The sequence below is a fragment of the Podarcis filfolensis genome, assembly GCF_964270895.1.
Source record: "Podarcis filfolensis genome assembly, chromosome: 8".
Taxonomy (NCBI): Eukaryota; Metazoa; Chordata; class Lepidosauria; order Squamata; family Lacertidae; genus Podarcis; species Podarcis filfolensis.
The window spans coordinates 31608895-31622187 of record NC_139611.1 but is presented as its reverse complement, the minus strand read 5'-3'; the positions used below and the strand labels follow the sequence as shown (position 1 = coordinate 31622187).

At 44.3% G+C, this 13293-nt stretch overlaps 1 long non-coding RNA gene across 1 annotated transcript; it reads right to left on the bottom strand.

Moving 5' to 3' along the window:
• Nucleotides 1-985: 985 nt before the first annotated feature.
• Nucleotides 986-13021, bottom strand: LOC310768266. Its single transcript, XR_014551241.1, has 5 exons — nucleotides 12985-13021; nucleotides 5545-5694; nucleotides 4172-4282; nucleotides 3847-4034; nucleotides 986-1280 (listed from the first exon to the last, which is right to left on the bottom strand). It is a non-coding gene; the product is annotated as an uncharacterized lncRNA (long non-coding RNA).
• Between the last annotated feature and the right edge of the window lie 272 nt (nucleotides 13022-13293).

Below are 13293 nucleotides of genomic sequence, written 5' to 3'. Positions count from 1 at the left end.
GATGGATCAAACTGTGCGCGCCGCTGCCCTACAAGCTCTGATAAGCTCCTCCCACAGCTAATCACCTACCTCAACAGAAGCCCTGCCCCCTCTGACCTTTGCACAGAGAGAGCAGCTAATCAGCCACAAGAAACTCACACAAGAAAACCCTTTTTGTTCCTTCTTCAGCTTTCATGTTTACATTTTCATTTCAGACACTTTCAGCTGCTGTAACTGTATGGGATTTGGAGGTGGGTAGGAAGCACTGCATTTTAGTTTTTAGGTTGCATGAACAGAACCATAGTTTCCAGATCTTGAGGAGTCTCACTTTTTTCAGACGTCATCTGGTGTATGGCAGATTGTGACATATTGCTCTTGTGGAAAGCCTGGTGGCTAAGGAAGAATGGAACTGTCCATTTTGATTCTCTCATTTTTTCCAGTCTCAAATCCAGTTCTCCACATTTCCATATCAGTCCACATTTATTATTTTCCATTTTCCTTTTTGTTATTTTCATTGATTTTAGAAGATAATCATTGATTGTAGAATTGGAAGGGACCCTGAGGACCACCCAATGCAGGACTATGAGGCTGTCCCATAGAGAGATCAAACCTGCAACCTTAGCATATTGGCACCACACTCTAACCAACTTGAGCTATCCACTTGGACATAAGATTTAAGAGAAAGCAAAATAAACACAATTTTTTTAAAAAAAAAACCCTCAGGAAAGTATTAGTGCAAATTTCTCCTAAAACCGTTTTTTTTGCAGTTTTGCCTAATATACAAATTTTTTTTTGCAATACGCTTTCCCCTAATAAAATGCATTTTTATATGTTGTTTTCAATAATGTAGGTCTTTGTATGTACACTTTGCCCCCAATATATGCATTTTTGTATGCATTACATGGCTAGCGAACCAAACTGCAAAATTCAGAGACAGCTGTGTTTTGGTTTGCACATTGTTTCAGAGGATGCAGAGGGTTCATCTTTCAATACAAACTGGATTGAATTTCTCCCTCAGCTGTGTTTATTGGCTCCGGGGGGGGGGATCCATGTACAACCCCATTGACCCAGAAAACCTTGGGAGTAAAGTGATGAAATTTGGGGTACTGTGCTGGCATGCAGTTATTTCCTGTCATTTTCACGGGGAAACAGAAGCACTCAGGTGTAGAAAGGATGGAGGAGTAATGATGTTGTCCAATTATATTCACTGTTGTGCTACAACACACCCACTGCTGTGAATGGGATTTAGCACAACATGCTGGTATCTTGGTCCAAAAGCCAGTTCTGTAATGCAACAGGTCCTGCAGCATGAACAGAACATGAGAACCACTAGCATAATAGTCAGAAAAACCAGTGCAATGTTCCCCACATCTAAATGCACCCTTAACTTTCATTTCTTACTCAGATTCCTTTCTGTAAGATGCCACCTTCTTTAACAACCCTGTGCCCAAAACGGGAAACTTCTCTTTTTTATTCCCCAACCCTCTTCCCCCCCCCCCACCCCTGCCCCTGCAGAGAGGAAGAACTGTTTTATGAACCTTGACATGGCAGATAAAATGCTGTGTGTCTTTGTTTTGCGCAAAGTTTCCTTTGCCTCTAAGCATCAGAGATTAAATCTGTTCAGATGGAGGGGGGGAGAGATGCAATGTTCTTTGTTCTCTGCACAAAAGATAGGCACACACACATACAAAAAGGGATTCTTGGGGGGGCTGTGGAAGATGGGAGTGGGAAAAAAGAGGGAATGTGAGCCTTCGTTGAGCTGTTAAGGGAAATAGCTCACAGAAACCAGTTTTTTAAAAGCAGCTATGAATATTCACCCTGGTGTTGTGATGGGAGCCGCCTTTTATTTCTGAGATGCGAGTGTCAGCCTGCTACGCCTTGAATAGAAACAAGGTTCTCCACGGTTTGGTTTTGTTGGTTTTTAAAAATCATCCTCATCGCCAAAGTTCTTTCATGAATATAAATTTACATCCCAATAGAAATCACTTTCTCGTCTGAATTCATGAGTTTTAATAGCACGGTCCGACCGTTCAGATTGGTGTGTGCGCACTTTCTTAAGTAAACAGACTCGTTTTCGACAAAAGGGTCTGATCTCTACATCCTTCCCTTAAACTCCCTCCTCCCTGGCCCCTTTCTTGCATTTTCATTAGCTGCATCGCTTCGGGTCCTGCCTTTAATACTCCCCCCTTTAAAACATTTTTGATCTTCTATCATCTTTGATGTCAGCTTCAGAAAGAATTTCTTTTTGCCTCTTTTCATATCAGCCAGCTGAAATGACTTAGCAAGGGACCATGCCAGGCTAATGTTCTATGTGGAAAGCGGGGGGGGGGGGGTTATTATAGGTAATCACGCAAGCTCCAGTCTTAGCAAAAGAAAAAAGAAAAGAAAAAAAGAGCCCTGATGAGAATAAGGATAGGTGTGCCGACAAAGCCAGTGTTTTGTAGTGGTTAGAATGTCAGACTAGGACCTAGGAGAGGGCAAGATTCTAATCCATAGTCTTGAATCTCACTGGGTGACCCTGGGCCAGCTGCTGCCTCTCAGCCTAACCAAACTCACAGGGTTGTTGTGGGGGTTAATGAAAGAGAACCATGTACACCACCTTGAGCTCCTTAGAGGAAAAGGTGGGATACTGTATATATAAGTTACACCTCTACTTCTCCTTTACATCTGCAGGTGAGGCAGTAGATGTGCCGGCCTGCATTCCTGTCCTGGTAATGGACTGGAAGAGAGCCAACAAACTGAAATTCAATCCTGATATGACAGAGGCACAGTTAGTGGGTGGTTGCCTGTGTTAGAATTCCTGCTCCACGATTGCAGTCATGAGATTGTTGTCTATCACATGATGGTGTATGTTTTGATTCCACAAAGTGGGAACCGATGGAGACAGGATGTTTGTGTTACTGTGTTCTGTGAAGTGGGACTATTGTCCTTTGTTCTTTCTCTTTGCTGTCTGATGCTAGAGAGAGAGGGAGCCATGTTGCAGTGCTCCGTGTGTGTTAATATGTAAATAAAGTAGATTAGCCAAAATGCTGAGTTGCTGAGTTCTGTTACGCAAGCTACGAAGACTCTGTGGATCCCTAAGTGCGCCGATGTCTGTTGGCATCCATCGCTGTGATGTTCGGGCAGAAGAAAGCTTTTGAAGCTCCCGAATGATCGACCAGGAGGGAGGGAACATGCCATTCGGGCATGTGTCTCTGCCAGGGTCCTACTTGAGTGTAGGACAAGCTCCTGACACCCTGCTCTTCAAGGGGTCACACTCCCTCTGAAGGAGTGGGTACGCAGCTTGGGAGTACTTCTGTCATTTGAGGTTCAGGTGGCCTCAATGGCCTGCCATCAGCTTCCCTCTATGTACTGTGGAGAGGAATATGTGTGCCTATATATTTGTTGTATAGAGGATACAATCCAGAACCTGCCAGAACCTCAATTGCCACCAAATGGAAAAACCCTACAGGATTTGTGATTTTCACTTTGATATAACAATAGGTGGAGTTTAGCATTAGTTGAAGAAGGAAAGAACTTAATAAAATACATGTTGCCGAAAGCTTGGGGGACCCTGAGAAATGCTGTGGTGTTCACTGGTCTCCAAGGCCATTGAGTCAGAACTCTCAGGCTGAGCACAGCTGCTTGCCATTCAAAACCTGCACCCCAACTTTCTCTGCAACATGAGATGTGATCCCAGGGTCCACCTCCTCAGATTATGTTGGCAAAAGGGCTTTTGTCCTCTCTGCTGGAAGCATCATATTGATGACTCCTTTTAGAACATTCGCCTGATGTCCACCCTTGACCATAAGGTGTCAAGGCATGCTCATCTCAGAGTGCTTCCTTTCATTTCCTCCTAGAGCACTCCAAAGGAAACAGCTCACTCACCTGCCCTTCCACCTGAACTACAGGTGAAGCAGAGGAGGAGGCAGAGGCGGAAAAGACAAACAATAAGTGTCAGGAGATGGGCTGGTGGTGTTTTCTGCTTGACACTCATCTGTTCTTGTCGCATGGATGGACCAGTCTGTTGCAATTCATTAGCTCACTTCTCCCTCTCTCTGCATATCGGCTGTAGGCTTTAATGTGACAAATATATTAGCAGGGAAGGGGGGCATGGAAGGCCATGGGGGAAGCATAAGCCATCTTAATTGGTTTACATAAAAGGCAGAGGTCCCTTATGCTCTTTGCATTAGCACTGAAACAAAGGACTTACCTCTTGCCCTTCAGCTGTGCAATCCAGTCCTATATAAAGCTACAGGCCTGAAGGAAAGAGGGGTACCTCCTCTGCCTCCCCGTCTTTCCAAGTTGGCTTGAAAAGAACAGCCTGAAAAGGGAATCAAGTCCTCCCTTCATCGTCATCATCATCATCATTTATTATTTATACCCCGCCCATCTGGCTGGGTTTCCCCAGCCACTCTGGGTGACTTCCAACAAAATATTAAAATACAATAATCTATTAAACATTAAAAGCGTCCCTAAACAGGGCTGCCTTCCGATTGCCTTCAGGTTCATTGCAGTGATGGCTGGAGGAGCAAACAGCTGTATGAGGAAAAGCTGACAATTTGGTAGGGTGGGGGGCAGAGAGATGAAAAGCTCAGACAGCCCATGTGGGTTACTTTGTTTTTATAAAATTTCTCCTTCCACCTCCTCTATTCCCCTTGCAAAAGCCCCAGCAAGCCTTCGGATTAGCTCAGCTGGTTTTCTTCTGTTTACCTGTTTACCTGCGGCTGAAAGGAAATACCAAAGGAAACAAAGCAAACAAAGAACAATTACCACCCCGAGAGCACAGCTCGGAGTGTGTTTGATACAGCTGAGGGTAGGCAGGCGGCAGAATGAAAAGCAGGCGAGGTGGGAGAGTCGACTATCGTTTCAGACAGCAAAGCAGGAAGTGCCGCTTCCTGAACGGAATGTGGAAAGCAGCCTGAGACTGAGTCAGATCATCCATCTAACTCAATATTGTCTACACCAGTGGTTCCCAAATTGAGTGGGACCATCCCACGGCGAGGTGGGATTACTAAGAAGCAGGAGGTCACTGGCTGTATAAATGACTATCAGTCTTTGAAAAGCTGGCATCACTGGATCAAGTTAATTACGTTTGTTGAACTGATTAAGCTAAATAGTTTCCATTGGATTTTGAACACATTGTTAGCATTTTGAATTTTATTGTTCTAGGGTTGCCATACGTCTGGGATTTCCTGGACATAGCCAGTATTCAGCCCTCGTAAACAGCGTCCGGTAGGAAATTGCTTAAACATCCGGGAAAATCTGGACGTATGGCAGCCCATGTTGGTAGTGCAGATTTTGGCAATAAAAAAATAGATCAAAAACTAGAAAAAGCTCAACAACTTTAAAAAATAAAAATAAAAAGAGGCAACCCTAGCATGTTCCTTAGTAAGTCATGCAAACCACTCTTCTGAATAATGCTTTTTATAGAATAGGGTCAGGGTCACTGGGAATGAGTTTATCAATTTGGCATGAGAGAATTATGGTAAGCAGAGATCACAGTATGCTACCTCCCCACCTCACAGGCCACTACTAAGGGTGGGGGAGAAATTCAGTTCCGTTTGCATTTAAAGGCAAACCTACCTAATTCACATCCTATGAAAAAATACATGAATTGAAACACTGTCCTTCTTCCAAATTCACACTTCTCCAAATTTTGCAGAGCAGCTTTCCAAACACGTGTACACAACCATGGAAACGAGGGAGGAAGTGTTCACAAATATGCATATATTTCTGAAAATAACAGTAAAATTAATTATTTTATGAAGAATTGGGGGGGGGCGGGTGTATTGTTTGGGGAGTCATCAGTCTGGAAGATATTTGTGGGTCCATTCCGAAACTCTAATTCTTTATCTGTGAGGTTAGAATCTATAAGAGGACATCAGCTGAAGCAGTCAAACTAGTTCATTTGTGAAGGTAGCAGCTTTAGCCGCTCAGCCAAGTACCCATCATCAGCATCTTTAAAGAGTGAGATCTGTTGCCATAGAGACAAATGAGTGGGCCTTTTCCCACCTCACCTGGCTGGATGCCAGGATATCCTAGGATGCAGAACAATAGGCCGAGAGGGGCTATTTGTTTGAGAGAGTTTTAGCTAATGCTGGAAGCTGGAGACACAGAGGACTGTCTTGTTCTGTGCTGGACCCAAAGTTATGGCTTGGGGATCTTCCTGGGAACCTAATGGGAAGGCAAAATCTGCCAGAGAGTAATGCTGTGAGCCCCTCCATCCTATACTCAGGTTGCATATATGTGTAAATAAAACCATCTATTCCAGGCATAGGCAAACTCAGCCTATGTTTTGGGATTACAACTCCCATCATCCCTGACCACTGGTCCTGTTAGCTAAGAATGATGGGAGTTTTAGTTCCAAAACATCTGGAGGGCCGAGTTTGCCTTTGCCTGATATATCCCAAAGACACCACAGTCTTTATTAAGAGCATAAGAAGAGCCTCCTGGATCAGGCCTGTCTAGTCCATATCCTATTTTCACAGTGGCAGAACAGTTGCCTGTGGGAAACCAGGAAGCAGGATTCAAGCACAAGAACATTTCCCCTTTCTGTGGTTTCCAGAAATTAGTATTTCTGCCTCCAACTGTAGCTATCGTGGATAGTAGTCATCGGTAGCCCTCTTCTTTCTAAGGAAACTAAAAAAACTGGGCATGTGTTGGGACCCCTAGGGTCTCTTGCTGCTCTCAGATATTGGGGTGTGTGCAACAGTACCAAGAAATTTGCATGAAGACTTTTCAAAAAACGAATTTGCAGATTGTTATGGAGATGTGGTCTGTATAGTTAAAGCTAATTAAAGTTAAAGCTCCTTGTGGGCTTATAGCCGAATAAAGTATTATCTATCTAAAGTTAAAGCTAGTTAAAGGTCCGTATAGTTAAAGCTATGGTTTTCCCTGTAGTGATGTATGGAAGTGAGAGCTGGACCATAAAGAAGGCTGATCGCCGAAGAATTGATGCTTTTGAATTATGGTGTTGGAGGAGACTCTTGAGAGTCCCATGGACTGCAAGAAGATCAAACGTATCCATTCTTAAGGAAATCAGCCCTGAGTGCTCCCTGGAAGGACAGATTGTGAAGCTGAGGCTCCAATACTTTGGCCACCTCATGAGAAGAGAAGACTCCCTGGAAAAGACCCTGATGTTGGGAAAGATGGAGGGCACAAGGAGAAGGGGACAACAGAGGACGAGATGGTTGGATAGTGTTCTAAAAGCTACCAGCATGAGTTTGACTAAACTGTGGGAGGCAGTGGATAACAGAAGTGCCTGGCTTGCTCTGGTCCATGGGGTCATGAAGAGTTGTGCACGACTAAACAATAACAAATGGAGATGTGGAGAACTGAGCTTCAGATTGGCAAAACCAAAATTGACAGATTTGCCCATTGAGAATGCAGTGAGATTCTTTGGCCTCCTGGTGCCCAAGAAGACAGTGCAGACATGCCCCACAGCCAGCATGAAGGAGAAGCCAGGTTAATAATGGCTTTGCCTTCTGCATTTGTATTCAGGCTACCCACCCCTGGATACCCAGTGCATTTCAATATGGGGTTGTTACACCAAGACAAATGGCGGAGGTAGGCTCCAGAAGTAAAGGAAAGGACAGGACAATTAATATTTTACAGCCTTGCGACAAATTTACTAACTTTCGGCAGCAAATGACTTCATATATTGTCTGACGTTCTGAGCCAAAATATTAAGTAGGCATTACAGATGGCAATTTGTGTGATTTTTGGGAGCGATGATGGATGGTTGTAATCGAGCTGGAAATAGCCGGCTAATTAATTATTGTGCACTCAGAGAGAGCATTAACTGGAAGACAGTGGAAGTCTGCAGCATCACCTGTGATGAGTGATAAATGACTTTTATTCCAGCATTGCAGAGACAGGCGCTCTGAGCATTCATCTGCTCGCAAAGGACAATGCTCCCTTTGGCAAAGGAGCCGTGTGCTACAGAAGTCACGCTGGCTACCCTTGCATGAAACTTCTGGAGGGGGTTGGATGTATGCCACTAACTTCAGCCTCTGCTCATCACATTCACGTCGGAAACTGTGACCTTCTGAATAAAACCACTTGTCATCCCCTGGGTGGCAAAACTGTGGCCCTCCAGGTGCTGCTGGACTACAAATCCCATCATCCCCGAGCATCTGCCATGCCGACTGAGACTGATGGGAACTGGAGTATATTGACAGCTGGAGGTTCATCAGCCATGCTCTGACTGCTTCCATCACAGCCGGAATAACTTCCAGCTGCTCTGTCCCAGTCCCTTGCCTCAGAGGACTTGTTGCCTGCAAACTTGAATCCTAGGAACTGGAGATCATTCAGGGAACTGAGAGATGTTCCTCAAACAGAGCTACGGTTCCTAGAGTACTCTGGGAAGAGGGATTGATTGTTAAGCCACTCTGGGAATGGCAGCTCTGTGAGGCAAACAGGGATCTCCTAACAACTCTCTGCACCCTTAAGAAACCACAGCTCCCAGGACTCTTTAAGATAAGCTATTATTTTTTAACGTGGCATGATACTGCTTTAAATGTATAGTGCAGATGGAGCCTAGCTCTGTCCTTGTACCAGATTTGAGTGTGATTTTGAATATGTTTTTAGAATGTTTTGTAAGCGACTTTGGAAATCCCTCAGGTCTTTAAACTGGGGTAGAAGTATTATTGATAAATAAATCATGAATAAATAACTGACAGTGGCTCTGTAAGGTCTCAGACTCTGATGTCTTTACTAGCTCAGCTTTGAAAAACCCTTTATTGCCAGGATTGGATATGGGATTTTTCTACTTGCAGAATATAAGCTGCATTGCTGTGCTCTGAGTTTTGCCACCATAGAGACATACCCCCTGCTTATTCCCAACACACTGACAGATACCATTTCAGAGCCTTCTGCATATAATGATGGGCCTTTGGTGGGGGAAAGGTATCTGATGGGTCCAGCATCCTCCCTTCTGAGTTTCCAGGAAACAATCAGATGCCCTTTCACACAGTGCGGAGTTAAATTATGGAACTCACTCCCACAGGAGTCAATGATGGACACCAAGCTAGATGGTTTTTAAAGAGTACTGGACAAATTCATGGAGGAGAAGGCTACTGAGAGCTGCTAGCTTCCACAGTTGGAGATAGCAATGCTTCTGAATACCAGTTGCTGGAAACCACAGGAGGGGAGAGTGCTGTTGTATTTGGGTCCTTCTTATGGACTTTCCTTTGGGGCATCTGGTTGGCCACCGTGAGGACACGATGCAAGGTTCTTTTTATGTTCTCATGGTCTTATGCCATCTGGAAAACCAAGTCTGTGTTATAGGAGAATTTCAATCAGACGATCTGCTGTTTGCTGTTTCATTCATTCATTATTATTTAAGGTACTTTAACTCACTTGCAAAGCTCATAGAAGATCAATTAAAAGCAGCAACAATTCATCTCAACGGCAAAAAGTGTGCAACATCCCAAAGAGCCCATTTAACGAGGTGGAGATAATGACTTTTCACCTTGATGGCTCCCCTTCCTCCTCCTCACAAGGCAATTGGTTCTGATAGCTTCTGTAAGACCATCAAATGAGTTGCCAATTCTGGTGGCTTTTGTAGCAGGGGAAGGCGGAGGGAGCCTTAGCTGCTGAAGCAGCAAGGGGTAAGATTGCCAACAATGGCCATTTTGTTGGCTACTTCCCTTCCCATCCTGGATGCTTCACTCATGGTATCCAACAAGCCACCATAATTCAAGCACAAATAAGGCAGCATAAATGTTCAAGCTTGCCAAATATCAGATAACAATATGAGCAAATGGAAGGTAAAGAGATTGCTGGCCTTAGGACAAACTGGTAGAAGGCAGAAGTGAAGGCAAGGGAAGGAATGTGCTTGCTGACTGTTGCTTGGTTTGCCTCACTGATATCAACAGTCTGCAACCCACAAGGGACAGACAGCCAATCAGCAGACATGGTGCTGGCCCAACACAGCCTGAAATGTCTCAGCCACCTCTCATCACTTTCTGGTTGGGATGAGAATTCCTTATCCAATTTAATGTTCCTGCAGCAGCGGACAGTGGCTTCAAAAGCCATGCTGTTTTCACTCGATGCCATCACTCAGGGAATGCATAATACCTGCAAATAATCTGTGAGCTGAGATGACATTATATTATTTCACCAAGTTCCCTGAAGGCCCCTGTGTGGTCTCTCATAAGTTGCTTTCGCCACATGCTGAACACACTCAAAAATCAATTAAACACATTGGGTTGCAGTTTCACATTGAACAAAAAGGCATTTGTTGCTTCCTCATCGCTGCTGACTAACAGACATGACATGGGGGAGGCTGGCCATTTCACAGGGATTAGCAAAAACAGAGAGACAGGTGTTTAAATATAACTGCATCGTTCTTTTCTTTTTAAAAGATGTGCTGTTGTTTCAGCAGAACCAAATCTTTACGGAACGATTAATTTACAGGGAGGGCACCACTTTCCACGTTCCACAAGACAAATAATACAGAAATCATAAAAGCCAATTGTGTCAGATTAATAATTGATATTTGGCCGTTTTGTGGCCTGCCTTTATGTATGTATTGGACTTTGCCACAGTCTAGTTTGATAGGATTTTAAGAAATCAATACCCTTTCCTGCATTTAGACCAGAGTTTCTCCCATTCGATGAAATCGTATTCATTCATCACTTAAAACCCATTAGTTACGGAGGCAGGGAGCTGTATTATGCCAAGCCAGACCACTGATCCTTGCAGCTCAGTACTGTCTACTCTGACTGGCAGCAGCTGCCCAAGGTTTTCAGGCAGGAGACTTTCCCTGCTGTGCCTGGAGACAGCAGGGGTTGAAACCGGGACCTTTTGGATGCAAAGCATATACTCTCCCACTGAGTTACAGTCTTCTGCATCAGTAAGTCTCACAGCTTTGAATCAGGTATGCCTGATTCTAAGGTGAGACTTCAGGAAGTTGGCTGGGAGAATACCTCGGTGTAAATAAGTGAAACAGGGAATCATCATGTACCAGCTTCAATCAGTGAAACGGGCATGGATTCAGAAAGTGGGGTGCATGGAAGTCCTGGGCATCTCTGGGATCTCAACTACACCAGCCCAGAACTTTATCATTCAGATCCCCTTGCAAAGACAGATCATCCTGACGCAGGCAGGACATCCTTCCCCAGGGGCCACAGCCCTTGTTCCCAAGGGCCTCTTAATCTCCACCCCTCTGATGGTGCACCTGGCTGAACCTTGCTAAGTGGTGATGATCAACCCCTTTCAATTTCCCCATTCATTCCTTAGGGGAGGGGCATAGAGCCTGCAGTAGGTAGCCAGACTCATTGGGCTCCAGCCCAAGTCTATGGGCAGCACTGGGGAATTGGATCAGATCAATAGGTTATCTTTTTAGGTGTCTTGATCTCAAGCTGCTTAGGGCTTTGTATCTTGAGCAAGAGGCCCCCTTTCAACCTCAGCTTCCACAGCTGCAAAATGGCCCTTTCAGCCCCCCATCAGGTTAAAAAATTCACAGGCCTCCAACCCAATAATAGTGAATCTTTTAAGTGCAAATACAAAATGCCCTTTTAAGACACTTCTTTGTATTGCTCGCAGCTAAAAGACTGTTTAGCATTTCTCCCGCTACTGTTATTAATAATCATCATCATATCCCTTTTCTCTAGTGCATTATGACGTACGAGGTGCACTAAGTGGTTTCAATCACTTGGGAAGTGTGTAATGGCTTAGTAATGCATTCCCTGTTCAGTCTTTCAACTTTTATGCAACAGCAATGAAAATATAAAATGTGTTTAATTAAAGAAGGTGGCTTGTTTTATTGAACAAATGTACTGAATAAATAAAAGGAATCATAGCGCATTTTAATGTGCTCATCCAACATTCAAAGTAGGGTTTCGTTTATTATGTGTAGTAATAGATTTCATTGCCTTTTTTTTAAGGGAGAGGGGAAGAAACAAACATTTTAAATCAATGCATATATATCTATATATATATTTGTTTGTTTGTTTTTAATTTTCATGAGCATTAAATTGTAAGTTTCCCAGCTGTGAATCAGAAGAGCTGAGATCATAAATTGATTGGAAGGAGAGAGGAGTCTTCGGGAACATCATTCATTAAAGAAAGCTGCCTGCGTCCAGTCACTTACTCCAATGAGTCATAATAAGGTCACATTCAAACCCTACATTTAGAGGACTATTATACCACTTTAAGCAGTCCTGGCTCCCCACCCCAGGAATCCTGGGAAGTATAGTTTGTTAAGGATGCTGAGAATTGTTAGAAGACCCCTTTTCCCCTCACAGAGTTACAACTCCCTGAGTGGCTCAACAGTCAATCTCTGTTCCCAGGAAACGCTGAGAATAGGCCTCTAGTTTACTTTGCCCAAAAATTGTTCTGAAGGGAAGCACTTCTATTTGTTTCTTTAAACATTTGGAGAAGGCCTGTAGCTCAGTGTTACATGTCCAACTTGCACTTCAAACCCCAGCATCTCCAAGCAGGGCTGTGAGAGTTCCCTGCCTGAAACCCTGGAAAGCCATTGCTAGCCAGTGCAGGCAATACTGGGGTTCATGGGCCAATGGTCTGACTCAGTAGAAGGCAATTTTCCGTGTTCCTACATCTCAAGTACAAGGTCAGTGGCACTAAAGTGGTATAGTTACAAGAGATGAGCCAGAGCTTAAAGACTCCAAGCAGAAGTAGCTAAAAGAAGAAGAAGAGTTTGGATTTGATATCCCGCTTTATCACTACCCTAAGGAGTCTCAAAGCAGCTAACAATCTCCTTACCCTTCCTCCCCCACAACAAACACTCTGTGAGGTGAGTGAGGCTGAGAGACTTCAGAGAAGTGTGACTAGCCCAAGGTCACCCAGCAGCTGCATGTGGAGGAGCGGAGACGCGAACCTGGTTCACCAGATTACGAGTCTACTGTTCTTAACCACTACACCACACTGGCAGGGAAATCCCCTGCCCTCCGCCCCCACCCCAAACACCCACTGCTAAAGAGGGTGGTCCATTAGGTCAAATGGGGCACTGCTCCACCAACCTCAGATTCCTCCAACCCCACCTGCCCTCTTACTTACAGAAAGTCCAGGGATAGTCCTGGTTGTTGGTGTTCTCGGTGCTGCCCTGTAGTACTCAGGAAGGAACAGGATGGGGATAAAACTAAAATGAGTTAGGTCTGCCTATCATTAGTTTTCACTCTACCTACCTGTGGGAGTTAGGCATGTTTAGCCTGGAAAAGAGGAGACTGAGGAATGTGATGGCCATCATCAAATATCTAGAGGGCTGTCACATGAAAGATGGAGCAAGTTTGTTTTCTCCTGTTCTGGAGGATAGGATTCATACTGCAAGAAATGAGATTCTGATAAAACATCAGGAAGGACTTTCTG